Source organism: Glycine max, chromosome 2, assembly GCF_000004515.6.
Source record: "Glycine max cultivar Williams 82 chromosome 2, Glycine_max_v4.0, whole genome shotgun sequence".
Taxonomy (NCBI): domain Eukaryota; kingdom Viridiplantae; phylum Streptophyta; class Magnoliopsida; order Fabales; family Fabaceae; genus Glycine; species Glycine max.
This window is the reverse complement of record NC_016089.4, coordinates 6,088,586-6,101,519: the sequence shown is the minus strand read 5'-3', so window position 1 is coordinate 6,101,519 and position 12,934 is coordinate 6,088,586.

Genomic DNA, 12,934 nt, shown 5'->3' with positions numbered 1-12,934 from the left:
TATTTAGGTTATCGTGTCAATTATCAGGTTGTGCTTTGCTTATAAAGCTGATGAGACGAGAGATAAATGTAAATACAAAGTGTTTTTTGAGTTGGAAAGCATCACGCTCTTTCTTTCTTTCCATCGCTGATCGATTAAAATTTCCCCATTTGAAACCACAGAAAGACAGGGTTCCCCGTTAATGGAGTTTCCCAACAAGACTGCCACTCATGAATATGGACCGTTTGATTTCATCAGACGATCAGTGTTTTTAAAGATGAATTTATTGAAATTATTTATGAACCTTTAGATCTCCATCTCACGGTTCTAATCGTCTGACTGTATGAATACGTGATTTTTTTTTTACTGTAGAGAATCCGGATCCGTATTATAATATGATGCTATTGTTCATAAAACCTAACTCAATATGCCTTATTTATACTATTAACTAATCATAATCCTAACTAATAAGGAAACAAATCATAAGATATTAGGAAATATGGAAACTAAGAAAATAGGAAAACTAATTCTAACTTCTAAGAGATAATCTCTAACATACCCTAAAGTATTCTGACACAATCTATATATTATTGGATACTCTAAATAATTTAAAGATACTACTGTAATATAGAAAATGTATATAATGCAATGTGATCCGCACGACTAAACATCCCCGTCATTGATGCTGCCAATCCTCGGAAATTTAATTAAATTGACCAATACTGTGAGTGTTACTTTGATGGGTCAGAGGAGAAGTGTTACTTGACAGTGAAGTAATGCTTAAATAGAACTTTTGCTTTATATTGATGGCAGATTCTTTATTTCAGTCGGTAAATTACTTTTTGAATTTAGAATATATCAGGGATAAACGTTTGGTTTTTCTTTATGAATCTAATCATTTCATTTGAGCGTTACAAGAGCAAATTGCTTTAATATACTACTATTTCTTCCCTATAATTCTCATGTATATGTGAGATACAATATGCTTGAAAATATTTATCATATATAGTGGTTGAATTATTTAAGGTGCAGTTTGGTACATCTGGAGTTGTAGTGGAGACTATGATATTGGCCAAGTTATTTAAGAGTTCATTGTAAGAATTCCAATATTTTGTACCATATACTGTAAAGAGCTTTTACACATAAATAAATTCGTTTTCCATTTCCCACTTTAAGCAAGTAGCAGTACATATAAAAGGTCTTACGATATAAATATCTACTTGTTTGGAGTATTTTGAAATGTAGCCAATTACTTATCTAAGTACTCTTAAACACTGCAGTTCAAGGTTTGAAACCCACTGGATGCACCTTGTGATTTGAGCTAAGCTGATACCTGAGATAGTGGTTAGTCCCTCCCCCTTTTAGTTTTGGGGGACACCTTATGGTCTGTCCCAAAGAATAAAGTACTTAAACTCTGGCTAGCAATGAGTGGTACTATTTTGTTGGTTAAAAAGCCCAAAGATAATTTTGGCAACTGTTTACAGTCTTGGTTCAGGTAGGAGAACCAAAAGTGCTGTATGTACATGAAATTAAATACCTTTTTTTCTTAACGAACTTGGATTGAGAACAATCTTATTACTTAGCAAAGTGAGCTTAAAGTTAATGACCCTGACTAATTGTCTGTAAAGAAAACAGTAAATTAAATTTCAAACTGAATTTGCAGCATAGACATAATTAGGAATTTTGGCAATTGTGGAACTTGTCGATCATAGTGAGAGAGTGAAGGTTTTTCTTTAGAGCAAATTATAGTAACACCTCCCTGAGGTTTCGTGTAATTACATAAGCACTTCCTGCTTTTTTTCAACCATTACGTTCACCTCCCTTGTAGGAGGTGTTAGTATAAGATTTGAGGGGGTGTTAGTGTAATGGTTTCAAACTTAAAGGGGGGTTAGTGTAGGAAAATAAAAAAGGATGGGTTATGTGTAATTTGATAAAAGCCTTTCCTTTAAAGATGCTGAATTCTGAATATCTATGGTAGGTGCCGTTTTTGTTAATCTCTGAGGCTTTACTGCCTTAAGGATGAGCTAATTTTCAAAGGACTATGAAGCATATCAGTTAGGCTTCAAAATGAGTCAAACTACAATTTCTCAATGAACATTTATTTTTCTTGATATAAAAGGTTATATTCTATATAATCTTTATCAATGCTTTGTAGTTTGTAATGCTGCTTATAATATAGTACATACAAAGGCTAAAGCCCAGTCCCATCTCCCTTATCCTTTCAGTTAAGAATGACATTTCACTGCCAGATTATCAAATAGAGCTCTGGCCTTCTGGTATTTGTGCAAACTTAGATCTACTGAAAAGAAAATGACGCAAAGCTTTAGCTAAAATATGAAACGCATTGACCAATCATATATTAATGACAGAAGATGACCGTTTACGCAGAAGAATGCTGCCTATATCGTTGGCTTCTAATGCATTAGGACATTTGTGCAGATTAAAGTATTGAGGCTGCAGCTTGAACTTGCAAAAGAGTTAAACAAACCAGCATCTGTTCATTTTGTAAGTGCTTTTGGTGTTCTTCTTGAGCTAATGAAGTATGAATATCTATTCTTCTTTTCTCTTCTTTCAATTGTTACTTTAAAAGATTGCTTAATAATAGTGATGATGGTATGTCAAATTTTCGAACTGCAAAAGTTCCTTTCCATACTGAGGTGATTGGAAAGAGAAAATTCATATTTGACTAAAGGACATGTTCTGTAGGATACAGCTATTGGTGATGTTTTTATTTCTTACTATATCCGAGTGTTTATATTCAAACTAGTAAAAATCCCCCATCTCTTTGTTTTATTAAATTCAAACAGAAATTCAAATTCCAAACTAATCATGTTCTTTTGTGTCACCTGACATAGACCCTATTGATATGGGGTCACTCCCTATCAGAATTCAGAAACTATATAATTTCAACAAGGTCAAAGTCAAAGTATGCATTGTTGTTTCTGTAGACTTTGTCAAGTATGTAAGACTTCTAAATGATATAATGAAGGTTTTCTATCTTTGTTACAAATGGAATTGTGATTTCCTTTGCTCTCTAAATTTTTTTTTCTTTCTGTTTTGAATTGCTTTGATATATAGTTATAATGAACCAGTGCTTCTCAGATATAGTTGGATTTGATATTAATTTTAGTAAACTCTATTGGAGGATTTGTCATCCTCAACATTCTCTTACACTAAAATGACTTCTAAAGTTGGCTTCATCATTCTACTTTGTGATTTGGAGCTTCTCTGACTTCCTCCTTTTTTTGTTTATCATCCCAAATTGCCTGAATTTCTAATATTTTGGTAGTGAAATCAGTTACCTAAGCCATGTGTTCAATTCACCAGATATAATCAGCTAAATATTTAAACTGCTTGTATTTTTTCTTGTCAGAAGTAGTGTAGTACCACATAAAATTTAGTGATATTTGCAGTACTGTTAATTGGTGCATGTAACAATGCTTATCACTTGGTCTTATATCAACTGCTGAAAATAAGATGACTTGATATTGCTAGATACACTCATATAATTAAAGGTATCACTTCTCTATTAGGGGTGTGTGTGTGTTTGAGAAAATTGAAAGGCTATTAAAATCTGTAAACATTCCTGGGTATCACAATGTTTTGTCTGCCCTTACAAATTACTTCTGTATTAGAGCCTCAGATGTTTACAATACCAGAGGCTTCTGTATTAAAATCTGTAACTTAGCCTTCTTTTTTAACATGGTTAGATGCTCAGATTCTCATTATCTAATGGAAAGCCATTCAATTAATGTTATGGTGTTGTTCTCATTTTTCATAATGAAGTGGCTTCTCTGAAATTTCAGTCTAAAAAATTGCAATATTTTCAGGTCTTTGGGGCCTTTTCCTCCCGGTGTCATTCTTCATTCTTGCCTAGGTTCTGCAGAGATGGTTCCTGAATTTTCCAAGCTTAGTGCTTATTTTTCCTTCTCTGGGTTTCTTATGTCACTAAAAGCAAGTAAAACAAAGAAAATGCTGAAGATGGTGATTTTCATCACTTCTGATATATGATTAATGTTGAATGTAATTTAGTACTATATATGTCAAAACAGTGACACCTGATGCACTACCAATGTCAGACATTGATTCTCTTCATTTTGTTGAAGGAGATACTTCTCTCATTGAAGAGCTTCTTGCCCAAACAACAACTTCATCAACTTCTGGTTCTTCCCTCGGTAATTCATCCCATTTCTTGGCAGATGATTCGATGTTGCCAAAGGAAACACTCAATCATCCCACAAACATTCATAATGTATGTAGCTCAAGTATCTGTCTCTATTCAGTCTATTATCACCTTGGGTTTTCAAAATAAGCATCTCATATTATATGATTCCCGTGGAGATATATGTTAATATTTTTAATTAAAGCCTGACGCACAGCTACTCAGACAGTTAATTTTCCACAAATAATTAGACTAAAGGACTCGATTAAAAAACAAATAAAGTTAAAGGACCTAATTGAAAAAAAAAAGTTCAGGACCAAATTAAAAGTTATCAAGTAGTTCAAGGACCTCCAGATTAATTTAACCTTATTAAATTTTACAGGGACTTGTTTCGTTAGATTTAAACTCTTCAATTCATTCTACTTGCAGGTACTTGATTATGTTGCATCTATGCTACTAATTACAAAAGAAGATCTTGCTGAATTAAGTTACCAGAATGCTGTCCGGTTATTATCCTATGAAGGTTCGAAAGTACTTCAAAAGTAGACAAAACAATTGCTTCTTGAATGAAACGATTCCTAGCTTGGCAAAGTTTACTTTGGGAAGTTCCAAATAAAATTTCATCCAAGTACGAGCATATAGATTACAGGAGCAGTTTGCTAACGTGTATGATATATGTGATAGTTTGTATCCCTGCCAAAGTTTATTACATTGAATATGGTCAATCCTCATTGGATATAGTAATTTTTCTTGTCTTATCTGCTTTTATACATTCGATGCAACAACCTTTAGATGTAGTTCTTTCTTATTATAGAAAAGGGTACATGAAATTAGGAGTGTTGGTGAGTCGGTTCATGCGAGTTTTGATCAAATCTAGAATTCAATTCAATTAAATTTGATCGGTTTATGCGAGTTTTGATCAAATCTAGAATTCAATTCAATTAAATTTGATCGGTTTAATTCGGTTTGGTTTTCATAAATTTTTTTGAACCCAACTCAACTCATTTTAGGCCAATGGGGTTATCCATTTAATTTTTTTTAAACTACTATTTTATATCATGTTCACTCAAATATCCAATACAATTAACACAATATTATAAAATGTGTGAAAGTAATAAAATTGATTCATTTAATGTTATCCACATAATATTCTAAAATAGATTAATACAAATTAAAATAAAATTTTCTACAATCTAATTTATTGCAATAAGTATTACTCCAACCAAATTTGTTGAAACAAATGAACAAAATATAATTAATTAATATGATAAACATGAAAAAAAAAATATGAAAAAAGGTAAAACAAATAACAATGTATCTGAAAAAATATCATAAAATTTTCAACACTAATAATCTCAACACTTGCAATTCCAATACTTTGAGTCTTAGTATTAGAATTATTTAAAGTCAAACCAAACAACTCTAAGAATTTTAATTGATTTGGTTCGATTTTGATTGGATCTATAAATATAAATCCGTGATTAACCCATGTATAATCGATTTTAATCGATTCCATTCAATTTTGACTCAAATACATAAATGATTCAATCTGAACTATTCGAATTAATTTGAGTTAATTCAGATTGGCAAGTGATTCATACCCATAGATACCCCTGCATGAGAACAAATAGAATACAAAATAATATGGCTCGCCATAAGTACACGAATGTTATTTTGGAGGAAAAACTCATGAAATGTTGTCTTTCCTTTCCTATCCTAAAAGAAGCGATTGCCGACACAAGTGTTGTTTGTATTCAACTCAAAATATAACTAGATGTTAATATAAGGTACAACTTTGATCATTCCTCCAAGGAAACGTAAATATTTCTAAATTAACAAGCAGTAGGCAAGGGGTTATGTCCATCAATTGAATTAAAAATAAAATCCAAGGGTTGAAGAAAATTTAAATCAATAAAAAATTAAGCTAGGTTGCCACTTGAAATTCAAAATTTATCAGTTAGTGTTGATTTTATTTCAATTCTATTAGCATAAAAGTTATTTTCTAAAAGCGACTGTAAAAATAATCAAAGATGAGTGGAGTGGTACTGGGAATCTCTCATAATGCCTTTTTGCCTGACCAATGCCTCATCCACCTTTATTCAGACCATTTTTACGCAAAATTGGTTGTTTTTTTTTAATGATACCCTAATTTTTAGTAATAATTATGATATCCTAACTTTCCTTTGGGAGGTAGGAATTTAATTTTTCTAAGTTAATATTTTTATATTGTAATAAAAATATGAGTTACTCATTTAGATTATTTAATATGATAATTAATTAACATAACTGATAAAAATATTATATAATTTTTTTATTTTCAAAAAAATATAAAAATATTTTTGATGAATTAAACAAATTTTATTCATCATACCTAAAATAAACTTCTCTCACGAATGCCTCTAAAGATAATAATTTGAGGCGAGGCAAACATGGGCCAACGAGGGAATGAACTGCTTATCTTACAAAGGAATCATCATAAATAAATATCTTATCCTAGGGATTGGATCGTATATTTCCCTTCCTTTTCATTTTTGTTTTATGCAACGAAGTCCCCACCTATTCTCTCTCTTTTTTGTGCTGAAGTACCTATTCTCTGTTGCTGCTACTAGCCTACAATGAATATGTAAAAAGTGAAGATGACAGGGAAAAACTTTTGTATGGTTTCTAGCGTTCAAGATTAAACAAAACGTTGTTGTAAAGAAAAAGAATGAGAGAGGAAAGATATAGTATTATATACCTCTCCTCACTAGTGATATGACGTAATTGTTTTTCAATATAAAGGTGATATATTCGACAGATTCTCATAAAGTCAGAACCACACACACACTGAATCTAAACTTCAATTTATAAGATTGTATTTGAAACTAAAATGATTTAAAAATGAATCCCCACGTATAAAAAAATAAGTTATTATTATTCAACATTTTTACACTTACAAGAAATAGTTATGTTTGTAACTCATGTAATAACCTAATCTATTAATTGAAGCTAAACTATCCGGTAAAATTTGTGCTAGTTTTATTAACAAACATAATCTCTTAGTATACTAAAGCAAGGAATGAGATAATTCTTTATTTAGATGTCTTTTATCCTTTTTGTAGGGAGTTCTTTGTCATGGATTTATTTGTTAAATTTTTATCAATATAAAAAATTTATCATTGAAATAAATTACAAATAAAAAAGTAATGAGTTTCGATAATATTGACTTTAATAATAATTCTAATAGTATTTTGATATATAACAATTTTAATATAAATTTTGATAATAAGTAGAGATTGAAATAGTAAATTTTTTTAGAAGAAATGAAAATTGAAAAAAGTAAAGTTTCTAGAAAAAATGAAGATTAAAAAAGTAAAGGTCTAAAGGAAAATAAAAACTGAAATTGAAATGATGGTTAAAAATATTGTCCTAACGCGTCAATTCGTAAACGTTATGTGGATTTATAAATATTGTGTGAACTTAAACGGATATAAGAGTGTTACATGTTTCAACCTATATTGCAAAATATAAATTCTATATTTATAGAGTATGAATTATAACTACCGTAATCGTTATAAACTTTTCTTAGATCTTTATCGTAGATGATTTTAATCTTGAATCTTAATCATTGATAATATCTCCTCAATCTTTACCATGGATGGTTTTAATTTTCAATCTTCATCCTTGATGACTTATATCTTTAATTTCCACCGTTAATAATAATACAATTAGCGAAAAGATTATATTTTGATACTTAGTCAAAATAATCTATTGAAAGACTAATTTTTAATATTTTATCGAAGATCATTTAACAACAATTAAAAAACAATAATGTTAACACTATCATTTTTGTCCATTAAGTTTTTGTATTTTTTTAATATGATTCTTTATGTTTTAAAAAATATTCAATTTCATCATTTATATTTACAAATGATCTTACAATGGTCATTTGGTAAGTTTTTCATTAACGCGGTTGATCCCGATGCACCATTGCACCTAGCCCAAGTGATCCCCCAACTTCAGAGAGTACCTCCATTGGTGAGCCAAATATTATGGTTCCAATTTCCAAATGCCATGAATATATTCGTATATACATGAACTGAACTATGTTGAGTTTTTCTAGCATAATGTTTTGTAAACTTGTAATATTATACAACTCTCTCAATGATCAGGTTGGTGACTAACATTCCAGAAACAACGGGGCCTAGTTTTGGTATGTATGATGATCATTCCTTTTTAAAACCTGAATTTTTCTGTGCTTAAACCTAATATATATTAAACTGATATAGGAACTCAATTTTTCAAAATCATTATTAATTATTTTAATTGATGAAGATCTTAGAAATTTCAATGAACACTGGATGCCTAAAACTCGTAAGTTTTGGAATCAAAGACAAACGGATATATGATAAGAAGTCAACATTTTATTATTGTATCATTTTGGGTTTAATATAATTTATATTTTTTCTATAAAAAAAGTCAACATCATTAATAATTATTTTACTGAGAATATATACTGGGTGGGAATTAAATCATGGATATTCTACAAGGTTCCATTCATTGTTGCCATCTATGTTATCGGAATATTTATGTGGTCCAAATTAAATTGTATTAAATTTATTTTTGTTTTGTTTTTTGATATACTGAATATTCTTTTTTAATGAATTTTTTTTTATGTATCTTTAAGCATGATAAACTTATGAGTTTTAGGCATTCAGTGTTCAATGCAATTTAATTGTGAATGGGAAGTGATATATTGAGTACGTCTGATAAGAAAAAGAAGTGATATATTGAATAGAAATTGAGAAGTTAACTAACACATAAAAAATTCAAAACAAAATTCATAATTAGAGATATAAAATATATTTAAGTCTAAGAAAAAAAAACTAGCTAGATCAAACACATTCTTTATATATAGCTTATAAAAAAAAATACATACTCTTTATATAATATTTTATTTTGAGTTTAATGTATATATCATGTTAGAGTAAAAGATTTTACATGGTTAACCAATTAAAAATCAACTTTAGTATAATGTTTTGGATAATTATTATCAAAGTCAATAAACTCATTATATATATCATATATGGTGATGATTAGTAATTGGATATAGAGTGTAAATAGACTATCAATACATATATCTTTTCTCTTTTATTTTTAATTTTAATTTTATCCTCATTGTCTTATCACAATTTCTTCTTTTATGTCATTCTACTTTGTTTTACACTTATAAACATATAGTTTTAGTTCATAAATTTTGTTTATCTAACACATTTAATTCAAATCATTTAGCTTATCATTTTTTTAACTTCTAGCTATTTTTTAAAACTAAATTATTCACTAATGATAGCATTAATTAGCATATAATTAGTGTTTAATACATGTATTAAAATTAATACACGATTAAACATCATAATGTATATATACTATTTTTTCTTAAAAAAAACTATCATAATGTTTATTAAAAAAAATAATTAAACATCATAATGTATCATCTTGTTTACAACACTCATGCACCATGCTAAAACAAGTAAGTTAGACCCTTTGGTGTATAATCTTTTTCTAGTTTTTATTATAGAAATTATTAAATTTTGATAAGATATGTGCCATATTTATTTTCCTTCAAAGAAAGATATGTCATTTATTTAATACTATTATTTATAAATGAAATAAATGCAAAAAAATTATATGAAAAAATAATGTAAAATATTCACATGAAAAGATTATTCATACATGTAAAAAAATTTCATCATCAAACACCTGAATAAATTAATTGACGTAAAATTATTTAAACTTAATAAAATATTTTTAAAAAAATTATTTTCTATTTTAACTTTATAAAATTAATTTTATTTTATTATTAATTCATTTATAGATTTTGGAGGGAGTATTATAATGAGCAACAAATTCCAACACCATCACTTATTCCATATAGCATATATACCCGTCCAAAATATTGGCCAGGTCACACCATGACATATGTTTGGTTTGGACGAAAATATAATGCGGTTGTATTTCTCTTCTTTATGGTCGTCGAGAAAGAGCCTTTTCACAAGAGAATTTTGTTATAAATTTACTTTGTTTTTTGTTTTTTTCTTTTCATTTTGTCGCCAAGAAAGAGATTCTTGGACCAACATTTGCTGCAATCTTTTGATCACTATTTTATGCGTAATGCTATATAATTTTTTTTATTTATTTCAGTAAGTCTAACTTTATTTCTAGTTTAAACAGCTTCAAATAAAGTCTACAGTGAAATTATATATATTTTTTGTAACGATTATATATATACAACTATTATGATCAGCTCTTAATTTAGTTTAAGGTTGATTGCAACTATAAAGGCTGATTAATTGATTTTAATTAATAGTGGGTTGATAAAAAAAAATATGAACCTTTGAACAAGCTCATCTCTTTTTTGTTGGTCACCAAATATAAATTTTTACAATGAAAATGAATCAACATCTTATACTATTTAAATAATTGGTTGGCTCGAATTGAAAATTAGAATTTCTTTTGTAATATGTACCTTTGTTCTTCTCAGCAAAAATAAAAATAAAAATATACCTTTGTTCTCAACAGCATTTATTGGCTAGAAAAATCTTCTATGCATTGTGACCTCAGTTGGGTGATCCCCTTTGGTTCCTGGAATTGCTATGTAGAAATGAGGAGTCTAAAATGAAGAATAATTTTGAAAGAGACTTGAATGTGAATCATTTTTGAACTTATCGTTTGCCATCACCCTTTGCTTTTTTTCCCAATCTGTGGAAGAACTAGAGAGCATTGGGTTCAAAATCATATTCGAAATTCGAATATTGGAAAGCAAATTAGCTTTAGAATACGTATCCTCTGATGTTCCGAAAGAATCAGAAAGAAGACAACTTATCGATCCAACCATTTCTATTTATTAAAGTAATTCCTCCGTAATTATTTATAAGTCATAGTAAATAATTTTTTTGTGTCTCAATATAAGACTTTATTTTATTTGTCTTGTACGTTATTTTTATTAAAGTTAAAGGATAGTTTTAAAAATATTATAATCATAGATAAATTTAATGATTCACATTCAAGTCTCTTTCAAAATTATTCAGATCCGTTAGATTGAGGGAAAAAATAATGAAAAAGATAAAATAAAAGTTACATTTTTATTCATTGAAACCGCACAAGACACGGCGTCGCGTACTTCGCCGTTAACGGAGTTTCCGAACAAGACTGGCACTGCGGCGTGTAGCAATTGGCCGAAACATAACCTTCCGTCGTTCCTTACTTCGGTCTCCATCCGTGGTAATTGCTTCTTCTTTTTTGTTTTTTGTTTCTGAGTTTTCCTCAATTGAAATGACCTAATTTTGTGACGTTGTTGCAGGTTTGTAATCAGCCATTAACACGGCTGATTTAGTCGTATTTAAGAGCATAAAATCAATATAAATATGGAAGGGTCTAATTTAATTAGTTTGATAAAATATGAGTTATTCTTTTCTAAAACCGTATGAGTTATTGTAAATCTTACGAGTTATTGTAAATTTTTTGGGTTTGTGTATGATTCTTACCGATGAGAAAACAATAAAATAATATCCCATTTGATTGCTTAGATTGAATCTAAGCTTCCTTAATTTAGATCTATTTGTTTTATTATATATATATATATATAAATGTGCTCCCTTCCTTAGGTGGTGTAGAGGGCAGCCTAAGGCATGCTTGCAAAGGCATTGGTGGATTTTGAGCTGGGAGAATGTGTTTCCATGTTTCTGTTCTGTTTGTGCTTGTATTACTTTGAGGTTAGCAACTTGGCATGGAAGTTTGTTAATTTTCATTGAGCATGCATTTCTTTAAGCCAAGCTTCCAACCGTGAAACTTCACACCTTTCTATATAAACATATCAAAAAGTTGTTTGTGGCATGTACATGATTTTAGGGAAGAAGATAAGATACGATGTTTGAAAGGTGGTGGGCGAAAAACATGAAAATAAGGAAAGGTTTGGTTCACGTCTAATATATGATTATTCATGGTGTCAAACAAATTCTCTCGTTAGATTTAATTGTTTAAACTCCCATGTATTGGTCTTGGTTCACGTGTAATATATGATTATTCATTTCACAGTATTACTCTAACTTAGCATGAAAATATTGTTTTTCCTATGTTTTTATAAGTTTCCGATAAAAGCTGATAAAAAAAAACAAGTTTCCGATAAAAGACTAAAAGAGTAATTAGTAAAGTTATTGGACTACATATATCTGCGATTCAGAAAAATGAGGAAAAAATGGGAGGCCAGCTTTTTCTTCTTTTTTTTTTTTTAACAAAACGGAGGCCAGGTTTTGTTTCTATACCAATTTGGCTTTTTAGTTTTCACTTATTGCTATATATCACTTTTTGGTACACATGGGAAAATCTAATGCACATGCATGTTACTTACTTCAATTGCTTTGTTGACCAAATCATATTGTATAAAACTAAATGTCTACATGTTAAAAATTTTCAGATTTCACCACTGTGTTAAGTTGTAATGGTGTTGATATGAACCCATTAAAAGTAACTATTAATTTTATCAATATTTCGGTCCACAAAATCCAACAGGGTAAGGGTTAGAGACAAAATGGATCTTATTTCATGTATAAGCTAGACTTGAAGATTAGTTGGAGAACAATATTTGTAAGATGATATTGAAACACGAGAAATATATTCCAGTCAATATCTTCAGGAATCCGTACCTTCATTTTTCATATCTTGCACTCGATGACTTTGAGGTTATATTTTGGTTCATTCATTTCATTTTGGACCACTTGTAAAAGTGTTCCTTATCATTTTAGGATCATTTTCTAC